Source organism: Acomys minous (genome assembly GCF_964271855.1).
Source record: "Acomys minous genome assembly, chromosome: 2".
Lineage (NCBI taxonomy): Eukaryota > Metazoa > Chordata > Mammalia > Rodentia > Muridae > Acomys > Acomys minous.
The window spans coordinates 101,863,767-101,882,655 of NC_140484.1; the positions used below are offsets into that span (position 1 = coordinate 101,863,767).

At 44.7% G+C, this 18,889-nt stretch overlaps 1 long non-coding RNA gene across 1 annotated transcript; it reads right to left on the reverse strand.

The window, feature by feature from the left end:
• Window positions 1-772: 772 nt before the first annotated feature.
• LOC311581645 lies at window positions 773-3,093 on the reverse strand. The gene is made up of 3 exons (XR_014773828.1): window positions 3,004-3,093; window positions 2,295-2,380; window positions 773-1,166 (listed from the first exon to the last, which is right to left on the reverse strand). It is a non-coding gene; the product is annotated as an uncharacterized lncRNA (long non-coding RNA).
• Between the last annotated feature and the right edge of the window lie 15,796 nt (window positions 3,094-18,889).

Genomic DNA, 18,889 nt, shown 5'->3' on the forward strand with positions numbered 1-18,889 from the left:
CTTTTTTTGGGGCTCTCACATTTACACCCTCTCAAGAGTCCCCAATATTCCAAGTGTAAACTATCTTCTGCTGGCAAAATCATGCTGCTGCTAAAGCACAGGCTAAACTATAGTTAGCTGCTGTGGACCATCTGAAGCAGCCCCATATCCCACACCTGGGATTAAAACAAAGACATATTCACATAACATAACTAGGTTTGTAAAGAAACCAAAATTCTCACTACACCAAGCATTTTATTGTAATGAGCACAGAATACATAGGAAAGGATATAATCTCAGAAATTAAGGACAATGGCACAAAGGTCAGAAGTGACAAAGAGAGCCACTAACTACCACACTGAATCGCTAGCACATTGTCTGTATGTAGAGACAGCCACATGAAACTTGAGAGAACACACACACAGAAAGAAAGAAAGAAAGAAAGAAAGAAAGAAAGAAAGAAAGAAAGAAAAAAGAACTAAAGGAAAGATACCCAAGTTTCCAGAGAGAAGAAATAAAAGTGAGAGTTTCTCAGAAGGTTTTAGAAGACGATGGCACCAGACCTTTTGGGATGTAAAAGATAATATTATGAGCACGAAATCCGGTGAGTGAGTGTTTTAAAGTATTAGGACTAAGCACCCAGGTGGGTAGCTCATGCCTGTCATCTCAGAACTCAGCAGGCTGATACAGGAGGAGCACCACCTTGAGGGCCTGGGCTGTGTAGTGAAGTCCAGGCCAGCCTGCTTTGAATAACTAGACTCTGCTTCAAACAAGAAAAAGAGAGGGAGGCGGATGGTATTAGGAATAGCAAACTCAGACAGTCTACAGCTTTTCCTTATAGAGTTTCTTGAGGAAGTTACACCAGCAGAAAAGGGGGCTAAATGAAGACCCACGGGCTCCAAAGACCAATGGATGTAACCCAGTAGTGGCAGGGAGCCATCAGGATGAAGCCTACAGGGCAGTGGGACGACCTTAGAACATGAGTCCTGGAGGCCATGAGATAGAGGCTTCCAACAGGGAGAGCCAGCGCAGTAGAAGCCCGGGTCAGCCGATGCCAGTCTAGAACACAGAGACTTCTCAGAATAGTTCAAGTAGGAGGATTTGAGATGGGAGAACTCTTCTAAATGCTCAAATCATGTGGTTTCCGGTCCCACATACAAGGATCTTAGAAGAATCACTCCTTGTCACTGGAAGAAAAAAATGAACAAGGAGAAAAATTCAACATTGCTTCTCAGGTCTGCTGGAGAATTAGTCACAGGGATGCCCGCTGGCTTCAAAACTGGGAAGACAGACAGATGGCGCTGCAGTCTGAATGAGAAGGGCCCACGTGGGCTCATGTGTTTGAATGCTTGGTCCCACCTAGTTGGTCCACCTAGTTGGTGGAACTGTTTAGGAAGGATTAGGAGGTGTGGCCTTGTGGGAGGACTGTTGGTGTGGGCTTTGAGATTCCAATTTCTCTCTCTCTCTCTCTCTCTCTCTCTCTCTCTCTCTCTCTATCTATCTCTATCTCTCTCTCTCTCCCCCTCTCTCCCTTTTGTGCTTATGGATCAAATGTAAGCTGTTAGCCCAGAACCATCCCTGCCTGCTGTCATGCTTTCCTCCATGATGGTCATGAGCCCACCCTTCTTTTATAAATTGCCTTGGTCATGCTGTTTTTTCACACCAACAGAGGTAACTAAAACAGATGGGTATAGAGAATCACAGACAACATCTAGGAGCCAACGCCTCCACAGGAGCCATGTTTGGTATGTACCTAGGCTCCCAGCTACTCAGGAGGCTGAGGCAGGAGAATGGCTTGAGCTCAGGAAAAGGAGACCAGCCTGGGCAACATAGTGAGACTCTATTAAAAACAAACAAACAAATTAACAAAATTCTCCTGTGTGATTCACTCCTGCTGAGAGTAGGAAAACCTAAGCCATATGTGACAAATTGCTGGAGATTCCATGTGCACATGTTTGAGAGAAGTTCTAGGGGACCAGCGTAAGGGGGTGCCTCACACTTGTGTGAATATTGACTTCAAGATCTTTGCAGTGAGGATGGAAAAAAAACCCATCTGGATCCTCTGGCAAGTGGACTGGAATATATTCATTTTAAAACTCATGTAGAGCACTCTGTTCCTAACAAGTTCTGCTCTTGAAAGAAGCCCCGCGGCTCAGCCTAACTGGCTGGAGTTTTTATAAGAACCCAGTGGGCCTGGAAGACAGAAATGGCCAGCTTCATACCCCTATAGCCATCCTGTCTCCCCTGTGTGAGGAAACCAACTGCCTACACTGAGCAGCAATTGTAAAGGTCAAAGTCCAGAGACGCTGGCTCACCAAAAGATCAACACCCAATCACAGGACTGTAGAATGCTCCTGTTCTCCCATTTCAGCCAGGCTCTTATGCAACCACAGGATTACACCTGAAAGAAGTGCTTGACTCAGGCTTGGTTAGGAAGAAGACTTCTTTAAGGAAATCCAAAGATAAATAAAAATAAGAACACTAGGGAAAAAAAAAATCCCTGAAGCCTCTGGCCCCTACAGTTATCATGAGCAGTAAATACTCTTGGCCAAAAAAAATTCATGAAAATTCACACTGAAAGTCTTGTTTCATCTATGACATTAGCTACATGCATTAGCTGCATGTCTGACTTTCAACGAAATGGTACAAGGCAGACTGACAGTAAAAAACACAGTTTTAAGAGAAAGAACAAGCATAAGAACCAGGCTCAGATACAACAGACATGTTGTCGTTATGTTAGGAATTTAAGACAATTATAATTGATGTTCTGAGGAAACGCTGAGGTGGAGAAAGTAGACAGCATGCAAGGATATATGGTTAACGTAAGTAGGGTTGAAACTAAGAAAGCTTAAAAAGGAAATGTAAGAAATTGAAAGAAAAAAAGATAAAATAAAAGAAGCAAAAAGACTGCACACAGCCGAGGAGAGATCAGTCATCGTCATAGTTAGGGTTCCATTGCTGTGAAGAGACACCGTGACCACGGCAGCTCTTCTAAAGGAAAACGTTTAATTGGGGCTGGCTTACAGTTTCAGAGGTTTAGTCCACTGTCATCATGGCGGGGAGCATGGCAGACAGGGTGCTGGAGGAGCTCAGCACTCTACTTCTTGACCCACAGGCAGCACTGGGTGTGGCTTGAGCTTATATGAGACCTGAAAGCCACCCCCCACAGTGACGTACTTCCCAAGAAAGCCACGCCTCCTATGTAGGCCTGTGATAGAGGCCGATTACGTTTCAACTATGACAGTCAATAGAAGTGCAAAGAGAAAGAAAACAACTGGAAAGCGAGAGGAGCAAGGAGGAGCTGATGCCAGCAAGTGCCCGCATCTGCTCACGCTGTCTGTGCCAACAGATTTTTACGCTTTCATAGTTCTAGAGGCTAAAAGTTTGTGATCAAGGCTTGTCGGGCTTGGCTTCTGTTGAGTGCCTTGTGGACCGCACCTTCTCACAGTGTCCTCAAAGCCTTCCCTCCGGGTGCTCCGTGACTGAGATCTCCGCTGTCTCTTCCTCTTTGGACACAGGTCCTACCGAAGTAGGGCTCCTAATAGGCCCCTATCTCTAGGCTGACAGCTTTCATGTACAGATTGAGAGAGAGAGAGGCAGTCAATCCTTAACACCCAGAAGCCAGTGCCATAGGAAAGTGCGAACTCACTCTGGAACTGGAGGAATGGAATGCAAATTAGGGTCAACCATGCAACAACCATCGGCTTCAGTCAGGAACATGGATCACCACCCCCGGCCCCGCCCTGTGGGATTCACAACTGCCTGGCTATGATAGCAAGAGGAAGGTGTATCATAGAAGGAATCCATTTGATTTGGACATTAGGAACATTCTACTTCTTATGGCCCAGGAAAAGCCAACAGCCCTACTGAAAAGGAAACCACAAGACTGGCTGGCCTAATAGTATTGATGAAGTTGTACAGATGCCATTGAAATTTATTCCTTGTAAACACACAGACAAAGGTTGAGTAAGAACAGGAAAGCCAACTTCAGGCCACTGTGAACTGAAGGTCCCAGAGAAAAGCCATACCCACGTTAAGGATTCTGCAAGGTTACGTTGGGATGATGCCGATCTAGAGCGAAGTGGTTTTAGGTTATTTTTAATCCCTTCATATCTGCCCTTCCATCCTTGTATCTGGTAAACTTTTTAAAACTGAGCAGGTGGCTAGCTAGCTTCGGCCACCCTCAAAGCTGAGAATGCCATCTGTAGCATCTGATGTCTGCTGCAGAGATGTCCTCACTTTGCTGTTCGTCCTACTTGGTATTCCTATTGATGTTCGTTTTTAAGCTACGGTCCTTCGTACTTGGTTTCAGATTAGACTATTCTCTGGGCATGGTGGCACTTGGGGAGGCAGAGGCAGGAGGAGCCCTGTGAGTTCGAGGTCAGCCTGGTCTACAAAGGGATTCCAGGACAGCTTGGGCTACACAGAGACCTTGAGAAGTCAACCCACTTCTTCCTAGAGTTATTCCCACTGTGCTTGAAGGCAAAGGACCATGAACAATAGTACTTAATTTGTAACACTCAACTTGTGGAGATAATGTAATAGCCATATCTGAGGCCAAATCCAAGGCTGCACTGCCTTCAGTAGCATGCATAAGGTCACTAATACCTAATTCCCATTTTCCTGCAAGTCCATCACTTCTAGACTGGCCAGGGAAATCCATCTTATGTTGTTGGTGGGGCCCCCGAGCCAATGGGCCCCTCCTGCCATTTCCCATCAGCAAGATATTACTTTGCACATATCTTTTAGATTGGCAATCCTTAGACACAGTGGCTACAGTACCCTGGAAGTCTTGGCACCTCCTTACCATCATGGCCAGAAGCTCCTTGCTCTCTCCTTTCAGTTATATTTTCTTTCAGGTTACTAAGCTGGTTATTCTGAGGTCTGGAACCTTTACCTCTACAGTTTCCTTGTACATGTCCAACTTTACCATAATTAAAGCATCGAGTGTTATGATATCTGGGACCTCTAGCTGTAGCCTGTCCTATAATGTTGTTTTGATGCTCCTGAGAGTTAATATTAACTGTCTCTCTTACCCACTCATCTAATGGAGCTCTTCTTTGCTTTAATGGTCTAATTGCCATCTTACATTCAGTATTTGCATTCTCATAAGCCATAATCAGTTTTAGTGCCTGTTTGATCTCAGAATTTGGTATTGCTCTATCCAGAGCAGATCCCAATCTCTGCAAAAGTTCTGTGAAGGCTTCCCCAGACCCTTAAAATACCTTAATAAATGGATGGTTGATTTACCAGGTTCTTCTACCAGCTCCCAAGCTCTTAAGGTTGCAACACGACATTGTTCAATAATTCTATCCCCAAATCAAACTTGTTCTCTTAAGTCAGCATATCATCTTTCACCAAACAATTGATCTTTATCAATATTTATCTCTCTTGTCCTATTTCCTTGTTCTATTCTCCCAGCCTCAGTTTACCACCATGATAACCATTGTAATTGTTGCACCACTTCTAATACCTCTGAAATCAAGCTTTTCCAATCTTGGAGAACAAGTCTATGCTGCACGGCCCAGTTATTCAACATTTGTTTAACGAAAGCTGAGTGCATTCCATACCTTACTACAAATTCCTTAAAATGTTTTAAACCCAACATATCTGTTGGACGCCATGCGATCTCATCGTAAGCTACAGCGCCATTTTGAGTAGGCATGTGTTTTATCAAAACTGGGAAAGCTGAAGGTGTCTGAGTGACTTTGGAGGGTTCCTCCATCAGAACATTGTTCTCCAAAGACCCTTTTGTTTGTCTGCCTTCCTGTTTCTCTAGTTTCTGTCTTTCTTCATCCTTTTTTTCTAAAGGTGCCTTCTGCCTTTCCAGCCCTTCAATTTTTTTCTGCACTTTCCCCATCTGTTCAGTCAGGTTTGCAATTCTTTCCAAAAGGATAGAACTTACTGACACTTCTGGTTTTCCTATCTTATCAGCCTTTTTTCTAATCCTTCTAAGAATGAAATACAATAAAAGGACAAATAAAAAACCAGAAAAGTCCCTCTAAGTATGAAGCAGGAAAGAGCTTTGCAACAGCAGTTTTGATTTTGCTGATACACTGAAACAACATTTCTATATCTTTGAAATTTGAATCTTCCTTCTTACCATTAGAAATTATAGAACCCATCGTGCCCCACGTCAAGTGCCACTTGTTGGCACTGGTTCCTTAACAATTAAACTTTCTTATGAATTTATTAAACAAAGGTATCTTCCTTACAATCTGACTATCCTATACAGGAGGGGAAAGCGATTAAAGAGAACAAGAAGAAACCTTCTGAGTATCAGTTCCGCGGGCAAATCCTTTGGCATAATTCTCCAGGAATCTCCTCTGCCTGGGAGAAGAAGTCCGCACACTCCTTGCCAGAACTCCAGCCTCTTCTCCTCCTGCTGCTCCTGAAAAGATAAAAAATAGTTGTTTTTCAACCCTGGCCACTCGGAACCTTCCGAGATGGCCTCAGGGCTGTTCTAAAACCACACCTGTCCCAAGCACCTGACAGCACGTGATGTCCCAAGCTGAGCTCTTGCCCCCTCAAGGATAAAATAACTAGTAACCAATCACTTTTAAAGGTCACCTTACCAATCATGTTTGTACTAAGTTCTGTTTCTGTAAGGGTATAAAAGACCCAAGCTTCGCTTATTCGGGGTCTCCAGCTCAATAGAGCTTGGCAGACCCCATTGCGATGGAACAATAAAGCATCCCTTGCTGATTGCATCGGACTGGACTGGTCACATTGGGCTCCAGGAAGTAGGTAGGACCTAGCCCCTCAGGTCTTACATTCCCAGCTCTGATCTCTCTCACTCTGATTCCCCAATGTCCTTTCCCTCCTAATCCATGGTTCTTTTTGCAGTACCCAGGAGGAGTTGCAGGAGCCCTGTCTTTTGTCTTGGGCTGAAACTTCCTCTCATTCTGATTCTATCTAAGATCTTTATCTCAGTGAGGGTCAAGCCACCCAAGACTGCTCTCACCTTGAGCCTCGCCTAAGGCAAGGTCATATTCCTTCCACAGCTGGGTGGCACCACAACATGAAGAACTGTATTAAAGGGACTCGGCATTAGGAAAGATGAGAACCACTGTGAAGATAGGAACGCACCCTGTAAACAAGGCCCCGGGGGTGACTGATGTGTCTCTACAGTCCCTGTGTTTTGTAGTGTTGGTTCCATAACTTAATTTTCTTCCCACCTTGAGTGTGAACTTCCCAAGGGCAAGACAGCCACTTGTGTGACAGGCATTCCCAACAGTCAGCACAGGAAGGAATTAGTCAGCTCTTCCAGTGCTGTGAGTGCTGATAATGACAAAGATGACACTTTCCTGGCCCCAGGTCCTGGCATGCCAGCAATCCCTTACAGATGTCGCTGTGGTTGATGGGCCCCTGCTGGAGCCCTCCAAACATAGCCTTCTTTCTTTCAGGACCTTGGTGCCCCTAGTGACAACGCCTCTCCCACACTCATCCACGTGAGTGAGCGTGAGCAGCCTGCACCTTTCTCTTCCTCCCTGCCCTTCCTTTGTCACAATATCCTCACTCATCCCTTGGGAAGGCTGAGAGAATCTCTGGGCAAGTCACCTCTTGTCACACACAGCTCTCGCAGCGTCATTTCAAATCCATTAGCATGGAGTGGCCCTTAATGTACTCTGTAATTTCTGCTTCCTGCCTATGAAGTAATGTATGGAAGGATTCTAGACCGTGGTCACTCCTGGGGAGATGAGGCGGGGCAGGCACTAACTGCAGAGGCACCTAAGGGCACTCCCCGGGGGCTGCTAACATTCTGTGCCTCGGCTGTGGTTTGCACAGGTGGTTCTGTGGAAACTTGGCTAACTGAGTTTTTATATGGCACATGTGTCACTTACATGACACATGTGTCAATGACAAGGAGCTTTGAGTTTGTTATTCTTGTGGCTTTCAGTTTTGTTTTGTTGTTGTTTTATTTTGTTTCCGGTTTTTTTCTTTTTCTTTTTTCTTTTTCTTTTTTTTCTTTTTTTCTTTTTAACAAAATGAATACCCACATTAGCATTCACTTTGGTGAACCAAGAACACAAAGGGATGTTTCCCTGCCACCCACTTTGCTGTCTTCCAGGGGCTCTTCCACTGTTCTGGTGGGCTCCCTGGCAGCTGTGGACACCCAGTGTGCTCATAACTGCCCTTGCCTCTCTTCCTCTATCCCTCTGGGGACCCGACTCTGAGTGCTGCTTATTTACTGTTCTGGAATTTCTGTCATGATGGTTTTTGTGAGGTGGTTGCTGGGGCCCTGGGGCTGTTGGGTGGAGGTTTCATGAACACAATAACGTGTGTGTGTGTGTGTGTGTGTGTGTGTGTGTGTGTGTGTGTATGTGTGTGTGTGTCTCAGCTTTGCAAAATTCATATGAAGGGAACTAAAACCACACTAGCTGCCGAGATCGACGCCCTTACCCTTGGCTTCTACAAGGCCTTTGGGTAGAACCCTAGCCTGGGTGTGTTCCAAGAAAGATAAACTTACTAATGATGATAATAACACTTTGCACTTGGTCTAGTAAAAACATTTTGATGCAGCAGAGGCTGGGATGCAAATGTGTGCTTGGCACTGTGGGTCAGGAAGCACCTCTGCTGGTTTATTATGGAAGGGCTTTGTGTACAGAAACTATTTTTTTTTTCCTTTCTCACCACCTGGGGCCATATTTCTTGTTGGTTGCTACATCCAAAGTTTTAACAGGAAGTTGCCACTCATAATTAAATGATGTGTTTGCTAAAATGGCTGAAGACAGATGGGCTGAAGGTGTGGAGTTGTTTCATAGCCTCTCTGACAGATTTTTTTTTTCACTTGAAATCACATCTCTGTCCTTTGAGAAGGGACTTTAAATTCACCACAGTGAGGTCATGAGACCCACACTTTGAATCGATGACCGCTGGGAGATTCCCAAAGAAAGAAGGATTTTTTTTTTTCTACTGGAGGTAGAAGCAATATCCAACAATGTTAGACAAATGCAGAAGAGGCAACCTGGGGTCTATACTCTACTAGTTGAGAGAAACACAACTTTCTGCAGGCAAAATAATAGCTACTTTAGTTTCCATTACTGTGACAGTATTTTCCTCAAGGTCCTCTACTTCCTCCGCAACTGGGCTCCTTGAAGTGTGGGGGATGCTATGGCAACAGCAAAACAGCAGTGGGTGAGCTGCACACTTCCGGACAGCAGGCCCCCTGGATATGTGCTTTGCAATCCCTCTCCAGCCCTAGCAGTGGGATGGTGCATTTATTATTCAGGCCTGAATCACCCAAGGGGCGTACTCTACAGACCTAACTCACTCTAACTCCCGGCATGCAGCTCCAGGTAGGCCCCTCCTGCAGTATCGGTGATCATTTGAAGTCACAGATCTTGCTCCAGCAAATTTCATTAAGATTCATGTGAGGTGACTCTATTGCACCTGCAAACTAGAGGACTTCAAGCCTGCACACTCAGGCACACGGCAGTGAACCTGACTAGATGTTCTCTAAGAAAAAGGCCTGATATGTGTGTGTTCTACAGGAGCTTTAGCCTTTGTAAAGATAGGGGAATACAGACCTAGGGTTCAAGATGGCGATTTCACACACACACACACACACACACACACACACACATATACACACATACACACACACACACACCTCCACCTCTCCTATAACTGAAACATCCTTTAGGGGCCCATGTGTTAAAGTCTTGGTCTCCAGATTGTCTTTATCAGGAGGTAGTGGAAGCTTTAGAAGGCGAGGCTGCTCAGGGCTGACCATTTGGCACTGGATAACCAATTGGTGTGCTCTTCCCTAGGGAAGACTATTTCTTCCACCCTCATCATCTCTTAGTTGTCTGTAGGTTATACTGCATATTTAATATTAATTATATAGTACATGAAATTATGTATCATATTAATCATATAGAAACATCTATGAATAAAGTGGGGTATATGGGAGGGCTTGGAGAGCAGAAAGGGAAAAGGAAAGAACATACAATGATATCATTTCAGAAAAGAAAAAGAAATACTTTTTAAAACTATAAAAATAAAAGAAGCAATGCCTGATCTGGAGTCTTTGGATGGCTTGTGAGACCTCAGCCTCTTGCTTCTCTCTTGGCTCCACCACCCACACTCTCCCCAGATGTGCCACCACAAGCCCGCAGCCGCAGTGCCAACTGGTCATAGGCCAATGTCTTTAAAATGGTGAGCCAACATACACTTCTCCTCTTTGCAAATTGGCGGAAAACTGATGGACACTTTTTAAGTCTCAATAAAGATGAACAACATGGTGCCTGACATGCATGAGATCCCAAGTTCAGGCCCACACACAGCAAGAAAGGAAAGAAGTACGTGAGATGCTTTCCTCTTAGTTGTCTGCAGGTTATACTACATATATAATATTAATTATATAGTATATGAAATTATATATCATATTAATCATATAGGAACAATCTATGAATAAAGTGGGGTATATGGGAGGGCAGAAAGGGAAAAGGAAAGAACATACAGTGATATCATTTCCAAAGAAGGAAGGAGGTCTGGAGAGATGGGAGACATGAAAATGGATTCAGAGAGGTGGAAAGCAAAGGGGACAAGGAACAAGTAAGACAGAGACAAGGATGAGCTTGTTGGTTTAGATTGAAACACTGGGGCTATAGAGTGGCCAATCGTCCAGCGGAACCCAAAGAGCGTTGGCACCAGGGCTGGGACTGGAGGAAGGCATCAAACAAGGTGCACAACCGAAGGGTTGACGGGAAAGCATTTGTTGAACAGTCCCTTCTCCAAGCCCCCTCCACCTCACAGGGAGAGACTGACGACCCAGTGACTCGCTCGCTGACAAGACTGTACCCATTGCTTCCTGTTAAATTATCAACAGATGAACCTAGGGCCATTAAAATCCTACCAAGGCCACACAGGTGATCCCACAGATTTCTGTCCTTTATTAACTCCAGGTTCAGACCCACTGAAGAGATATAACACTCCAGTTTTGGTAAGTTCATCTTTTGTGTGTGTGTGTGTGTGTGTGTGTGTGTGTGTGTGTGTGTAATTTTGTAACTCCCTCCAAAGGCAGCTCATAAAAACTTGAATATCTCTTCCCCAAGATGGCCATATAAACTCCGTAATACTCCTTTAAGGCCGTGGTTCTCAACCATCCTCATCCTGTGACCCTTTAATCCAGTTCCTCATATTATAGTGCTCCCCCAACCACAGCATTATTTTTGTTGCTACTTCATAACCATAGTTTTGCTATTGTTATAAAACATCATGTAATGTATTACATTGTAACTATTTTTGCAGGCAGAGGTTTGTCAGGGCATCGTGACCCACCACCCACCCACAGGTTGACAAGCACTGTTCTAAATCCAAGGACAGTCTCTGAGCTGCCTTGCAGCAAGACCCTCATTTCAAGGGGCAGGCCCTGCCAGACCAGGCCTTGCTGTCTATTAGCATAGACCTTGCTCCATCAGGTTTTCATTGCTTGTTCATAATTCCACCACAGCCATAAAATCCCAAAGAGGCAGTATCTGGAGACCTTCTGGGAGTTCCTGATGGATGCTAGGTACAAAGAGGGTGTGAGAGCTTAACAACTCTTCTCCCAGACCTTGATGGAGGCATCCCATCATCTGTATCCTTTAAAAGAAAGGCATGTTTCTCAGTTGTGTGAGCCACTTTAGCAACCCAATTGAACTTATGAGAGTTAGAAGAGTGGAAATCAGTTACTTAGTTACCTTTGTTTGTTTGTTTGTTTGTTTGTTTGTTTGGGGTGGGGGGGCACATTCTTACAGTGTAGTTATGGCTGGCCTGGAACTTGCCATGTTGAACAGGCTGGTCTCGAACTCACAGGGATCCACATTCTGCCTCCCAAGAGCCATGATTAAAGCATGTGCTACCATGTCCTGAGTTTTTGTTGTTGTTATTGCTGTAACCAAACACCTGATGGGAAGTGACTCCGAGGAAGAAGGACACAGTTTAGCTCATCTTGTAGTTTTATGACAGGGAGACGTAGCCCCTGGGAATCTGGTATGGGAACTTGCAGCAGGTTAGATCTCAGCAGAACTTGGGAAGGGGAAAGAAAGGACAGGGAGGAGAGACGACCAGAACCCGGGCCAGTTTGCAACCCAGTAAGTTCACCCTTAGCGCTCGCTTCACTATTGGGTCACTAAGTGTTCAAATACAAGAGCCTACGGTGAACACCTCATACCCAACCCACAACAAAAACTTCTAGCTGGCCAGCCAGAAGCACGGATGAAAGAGCCAGTAGCTTGAGGTTGGAATCGGAAGATGAAAGGCGCTTTTGTGGACTGAGCCTCTGCCAGCAAGTTCCAACTATTTCCATGTCTTAGTTAGGGTTTTCTATTGCTGCAACAAAACACGATGACCAAAAAGCAAATCGGGGAGGAAAGGGTTTATTCAGCTTACACTTCTCCATTGCTATTCATCACCAAAGGAAGTCAGGACAGGAACAAACAGGGCAGGATGCTGGAGGTAGGAGTGGACGCAAAGGCAACGGAGGGGCTCTGCTTATTGGCTTACTCACAGGGCTCGCACAGCTGTTTTCTTATAGACCAGGGCCACTAGTCTAGGGACGGTACCCACAATACACTGAGCCCTTCCACATTGATCACTAGTTAAGAACATACTCCACAGGCTTGCCAACAGCCCCGTCTTATGAAGGCATTTTCTCAATTGAGGCGCCCTCCTCTTGACTCTAGCATGTGTCAAGCTGACAGAGAACTAACTAGGACACTGCAAGAGAAAGCATCCCATCCGGGATTAGACAATGCTCCCAGTGCCTAATGCTGCAGAATCACCCGCTTGCTGGTGGATCCAGCGGTGTGGAGTGAGTATCCAGTAGAGGGGACAGAGTCTGAGTTGCAGCTGACTTTTCCATCACAGCCACAGCTCTTCATCTTCAAATATGAACAAAGAGTCACTAGTTGCCTGGGGGAAGCTGCTACCTGAAAGAAAAACAAAACCAAAAACCAAAACAAAACAAAGAATTTTGTATAGAGCAGCCACACTATTAGGGAAAAAAAAAACTATAGGGAGAGAAATAATCCAAGGAAGAGAGATAATCTGGCAAACCCAGTTCACTTCAGAGAGCTGTGGGGGAGACTCTGAGCCCTCAGATTTGGAGGTGAGTGTTTTGAGTAGACGATAAGAAAGAGTCTCTGAAAGCTGAAACCTCAGATAGGGAGACTGAAAGCAGAGGACTGAGCCACAAAGAAAGATAGCTAAGATGGAACAAACGCAGCAAACCCAAAGATTGTTCCCACAGAGATGACCCTCAACAGCTCCGGACACAGGAAAGGAGGAGGAGGAGCCAGGAGATAGCTAGGCCAGTACCGTGTTTACTGAAAAGCCTCAAGCACCCAAGTTCAGTCTTCAGGACTCAGAAAAACTGAGTACAGTGCTGTGTGCTCTGGAAGGCAGAGTTGGGCAAATCCTTGGGGCTTGCTGGTCACCCAGTCAAGACTACTTGATGAGCACCAGCTTGGTGAGAGATTCTGTCTCAAAATACAAAGTGGTTACATCCAGGCTTCCACATCTTGCCGTAGTTGTGTGTGTGTGTGTGTGTGTGTGTGTGTGTGTGTGTGTGTGTGTGTGTGTGTGTGTAAATGATCTGGCTACTGTATACACAAAACCTTGCACATACATTTATAGCAGCTTTTTTAAAGTTACAGAACCTTGGAAGCAGCCAAGGTATCCCCCAGCACAGCAAAAGATGAAGGAACTAATGTATTCTTAAAGTGAGAAACTATTCAGAATATTAAAAACTCGCTATCATGAAATCACACAGAGACCTTGAACGCTTATCACCAAGTGGAAACATCCAACCTGGTGAGGCTGCAGCCTATGGGATTCCAGATAGACGGCCTTGGGTGGAGCCAAGGCCATGCGGACAGGAAACACCGTACGATATATTATGTCAGCTTGTGGCATTGCATATCTTCCAAACCCACACAACACACAGCTTCAGAAATCAACTCTAGGGACTAGAGAGATATAGCTCAGGGGTTGAGAGCACTGTCTGCTCTTCCAGAGGTTCCAGGTTTGGTTCCCAGCACCTACACAACAGCTCACAACAGCCTGTAACTCCAGTTCCAGGGGGATCTGATGCTCTCTTCTGGATCAGGGAACCCCACGTGCCTGTGGGGCACATAACTTCACACAACCACGCACACAAAAAATTAAACATAAATATTTTTAAAACTTAGGGGAAAAAAAGGAATCCTAGAAAAAAAAGAGCTCTAATGTGAACCACGCTGTGGCTAACAAGGACCCACTGGTAGGTGCGCAGGGACTATGGCAAATCTACTACTAGTTCTTGGTGTCAGAAGTTGGTAACAGGGGAGACTGTCAGGGACTCTCCATAGTTTTGTCTGAATTTTATCTGTGAGCCTAAAACCTCCCAACACATAAACTCTATTTCTTTCCTTTCCTTTCTTTTTTTTTTCCTTTTGTTTTTGTTTTTCCAGACAAGGTTTCTCTGTGTAGTCCCGGCTGTCCTGGAAGATACTCTGTAGACCAGGCTGGCCTCGAACTCAAAGATCTGTGTGCCTCAGCCTCCCAAGTGCTGGGATTAATAGTGTGTGACACCACTGCCTGGCAATGAAGTCTATATCTAAAGAGAGAAAAAGCAGCCAGGTGTGGTGGCGCATGCTTTTAATCCCAGCACTTGGGAGGCAGAGGCAGGTGGATTGCTGTGAGTTCGAGGCCAGCTTAGTCTACAAAGTGAATCTAGCCAAGGCTACACAGAGAAACCCTGTCTCAAAAAAACAAAACAAACAAACAAACAAAGAAAAAGCATGATAATGCTTTAGACCACTGTATCGCACTGAAGAGTTCACCCTTGTCAGAGGTCTTTGGCGATGATAGTTTTGTACCTTAGTAAAACAATCCAAGCTAAAAAATACCCAAACCCAGAGTCATGCATGATGGCACATGCCTTTAATCTCAGCACTCAGGAGGCAGAAGAAGGCAGATGATGTCTGTGAGTTCGAGGCCAGCCTGTTCTCATAGTGCATTCCAGGACAGCCAGGGGCTACACAGAGGGATCCTGCCTCAGAAACAAACAAACAAACAAACAAGTACAACAAATGCCCATCGTATGAGAGCTAGCACATCTGATTTTCTTGCTTGTCTTCAACCTTCTCGTGTAGGTTCCAGTACAGTCAATAAAGAGGGTGCAAGTCCACACTTCTCGCCTTAAAGGGAATGAGAAGTTGTTTTTGGAGCCATTTTGAGTGACCACGGCCAAATCTAGGTTACCACCCGCCCCCAACTTCCACTTTTCAATGTGGAAGCAGTTTCATGAAGTTTTATAGTTTAGAAGAACAAAGAAACTCAGCATTCAATGCAAGATTAAAATGCATTGGTGGCTACATCAGAGAAGGTGACACAGTGATATGGGGCGGGGCGGGGGGAGCTTTTCTCTAGGCCCAAGATGCTGTCTAATGACATGTTTAGCCTTGAGGTTGGTACAAGCTAGTGGTTCGGCTACGTTAATAGACTCGAAAGTGTTTTTTATCTGTCAGTCACAAGATGTTAGTTCCAACCCAGTGATGGGCCAGGAATGGCTATTGCTGAGGGCTAGAACTAGCCCAAGATAAGGTAATTAGCCTCTAGACCTGCAACATTCCAACCTCCCTACCGTACAGCTGTTTCTAGTCAGTCAGTCAGTCTCCGCAGACACAGCTTCCTTCCAGGGATTATCGGTCACAGTGTTCCATGTTGACCAAGCACCACATTTTGTGCTTGTGGGGAACATATATTATTTGTTAGATATCATAAGGTCCCCCATAGCTAGGAAGCTCATTCCTAGGATCTGACATGGGCAGGACAACAGTCTTCAGCAGAGAGGACTAGCTGGTAAAGGCCATTAAGAAAGAAACTCCTGGGTGGTTTGGTGTCCTCATCCCCCCCCCCCACTGGAAGTCCTGTCTGGTTACAGGAGGTGGCCACTTCAGGCTCCATGGCCCCCCTGCTGCTGGGAGTCTCAGCTAGGGTGACTTCCCGGGACCTCCCTTATCCCAGGCTCTGACAATGTCCCAGAGATGCCTCCCACCTCCAATTTCCGTTCTCTCACCTGGCCCTCTCTATTCAACCATCCCTTCTCCTAATCCCCACCCTGTTCCCCTACCTTTCCCCTCTCCTACCCAGTTCCCTCCATCCATCCACCTCTAATGCCTTCCCCTCGCCCCCATTCTGAGTGAGAGTCAAACACCCTCCCTTGGGCTGTCATTGTAATTTAGCTTGTTTCGGTCTGTGGCACTTATAAGTGAGTACATACCATGTGTGTCTTTAGTTTGTCCTGCCTACAAGATGTGAGGTACAAAGATGGAGCAAAGACTGAGGGACCGGCCAACCAAAGACTGACCCTACTTGAGTCCCACCCCATGGGAAAGAACCAATCCCTGACACTATTAATGTTACTCTGCTATGCTTACACACAGGCGCCTTAGCATAACTCCTCTGAGAGGCTTCACCCAGCAGCTGGTGGAGACAGATGCAGAGACCCACAGCCAAACGTTAGACAGAGCTTGGGGAGTCCTATGGAAGAGTTGGGGGATTGATTGAGGGGGCCGGAGGGGTCAAAGACTCCACAAGAAGGACCTGCAGAGTCAACTACCTGGGCCCATGGTCGCTCACAGAGACCGAACCAGCAACCAGAGAGCATGCATGGAATGGACCTAGACCCCCTGCACAGAGGCAGCAGATGCACAGCTTGGTCTTCAGTGGGGGCCCTCTCTGACTCTGATGCTGCCCTTTGGATCCTGTTTCCCTAACTGGGATGCCTTGTCTGTCCTCACTAGGAGAGGATGTGCCTAGTCCTGCAGCGACTTAGTATGCCAGAGTGGGTTGGTGCCCAAGGGGGGCCTCCCCCTTCTCTGAGGAGAAGGAGAAAGGAGGATGGGGGAGGGGCATTCCAGGTAGGGACTAAGGAGGAGGGGAAGAGGGGCTGCAATCAGAATGTAAAGTGAATAAATAAATAAACTTAAAAAAAGAAAGAAACCCATGGATCCTATCAAAGCTACTAGCCGCCATCATCCAATTCTTTTTTTTTTAAGATTTATTTATTACATATATAGTGTGCTGCCTGCATGTACACCTGCATACAAGAAGAAGGAACCAGATCTCATGATAGATGGCTATGAGCCACCATGTGGTTGCTGGGAATTGAACTCAGGACCTCTGGAAGAGCAGACAGTGCTCTTAACTGCTGCGCCCTCTCTTCAGCCCCATCATCCAATTCTAAACTGCGTTTACTCCCTCTGCATCTGATGTGACATTTGCACGTGGCATAGGATTACTATCCCTAAAGTTAACAGAGTTAAGCCTGATGGGGGGAAAGGTAACTGAGGAAGCCAATATAAACAACCAAATTGTACATAGTCTTAGCTAGACTGACTATGTGTCTCCTTGTACTCACAGCCTTTGTGCTCTGTGATGGGCTGCATTCTTACTATGTTCAGATGCCCTTCGGACTATTGTTTCTTCTTTTTTATTAGTAAAATACAAATAGTGTTGACCTCATTCTCTAATCCTGGCTATATTTCAGACAGTAATTAGATCAAGAAACATCAGTATTTAATATATAAAGTATGGCACATATTGTTATTAGAGATTACCGTCATTGGAATAATTTGGAAAGGAAGTGTTAACCCAAAGATTTAGGCATCTCTAGCTAGAATACATGCAGTTAAAGTTTGATTTAAAAGCTAGATTTTTTTTGTCTTAACCAAATTATACAGAATAATGAGAATATATATGTATTTATAAAGGCAATGAAAAATTTGAAACTTTTTTTTTCCGAGACAATGCTTCTCTGTGTAGTCCTGGCTGTCCTGAAACTCACTCTGTAGACCAGGCTGGTTTCGAACTCACGGAGCTCCACCTGCCTCTGCCTCCAAATGCTGTGATTAAAGGCATGTGCCACCACCATCCTGCATTTTTGTTGTTGTTTACTTATTTGTTTTTGAAATTTTTGAAACTTTTAAACATTAGTTTTTAACAGGGTAAGGGTCAAAACAAGAAGGCACAATCAAACAGAAGGACAAATTATTTTCATTTGTCACTGATTAAAACCAAGATTGCGATTATTTTATCAGTTAGAAATATATCAGGTAGACTATTAAATATTATTTAAAAATTTAAATCTAATTTGAAAAACATTTAAGAAACATAAATAGTGAGATAAATGTTAAGTTACTCTGTGTACTCAATTGTCACTGAATATGAGGACCATCCTGCCTTTCCAAAGTCCCCCTGAATTTGCCCTCAGATGATATGAGAAAGTCCACTGACTCCTAGGGGTGAGTTAGAAGGACCAGCATTTGGCATTGTCTCCACATGACAATGGAGTCTCTCATGTGATATCTTTTTTCCCTTTTAGTTGATGAAGTCAGCTGGTTTTTTTCTTCTTTTTTAATCATTTGAGGAAGATCTACCTGATTTTGAACTTCAGTTGTCAAAGATAAAAGTCTTTTACAATATTGTCTATCTAATAGATAAAATCTTATGAGCTAATTTAATACTTGGCCATTAAAGCTAGTTTGTAATTACTATGAAATTTAGTAGGACTATTCTAAAGGTGTCACTCTCTAAAGAGATATTTTTTAATGGTTAAAGCAATGACTGATTATGCAAAAGCAAAGGCTTTGTCCAATGAGAAAGCATAAAAAAACCTAACATTTAATGGTAGAGTTTAAATGTCCACTTAGTAAAAGAATGCCAAGAACTGCTAAATACTTAAGGAAATACTGTTATAGAAAAATCAACCATTAATTTTATCTCAGGGTACTAATTTTCATTTGTTGTTGTTGCTGCTGCTGCTGCTGGCTTTATTAATTTTTGTTTTAAGATTTATTTTCTGCTTGCATGTACACCTGCATGCCAGAAGAGGGCACCAGATCTCATTATAGATGGTTGTGAGCCACCATGTAGTTGC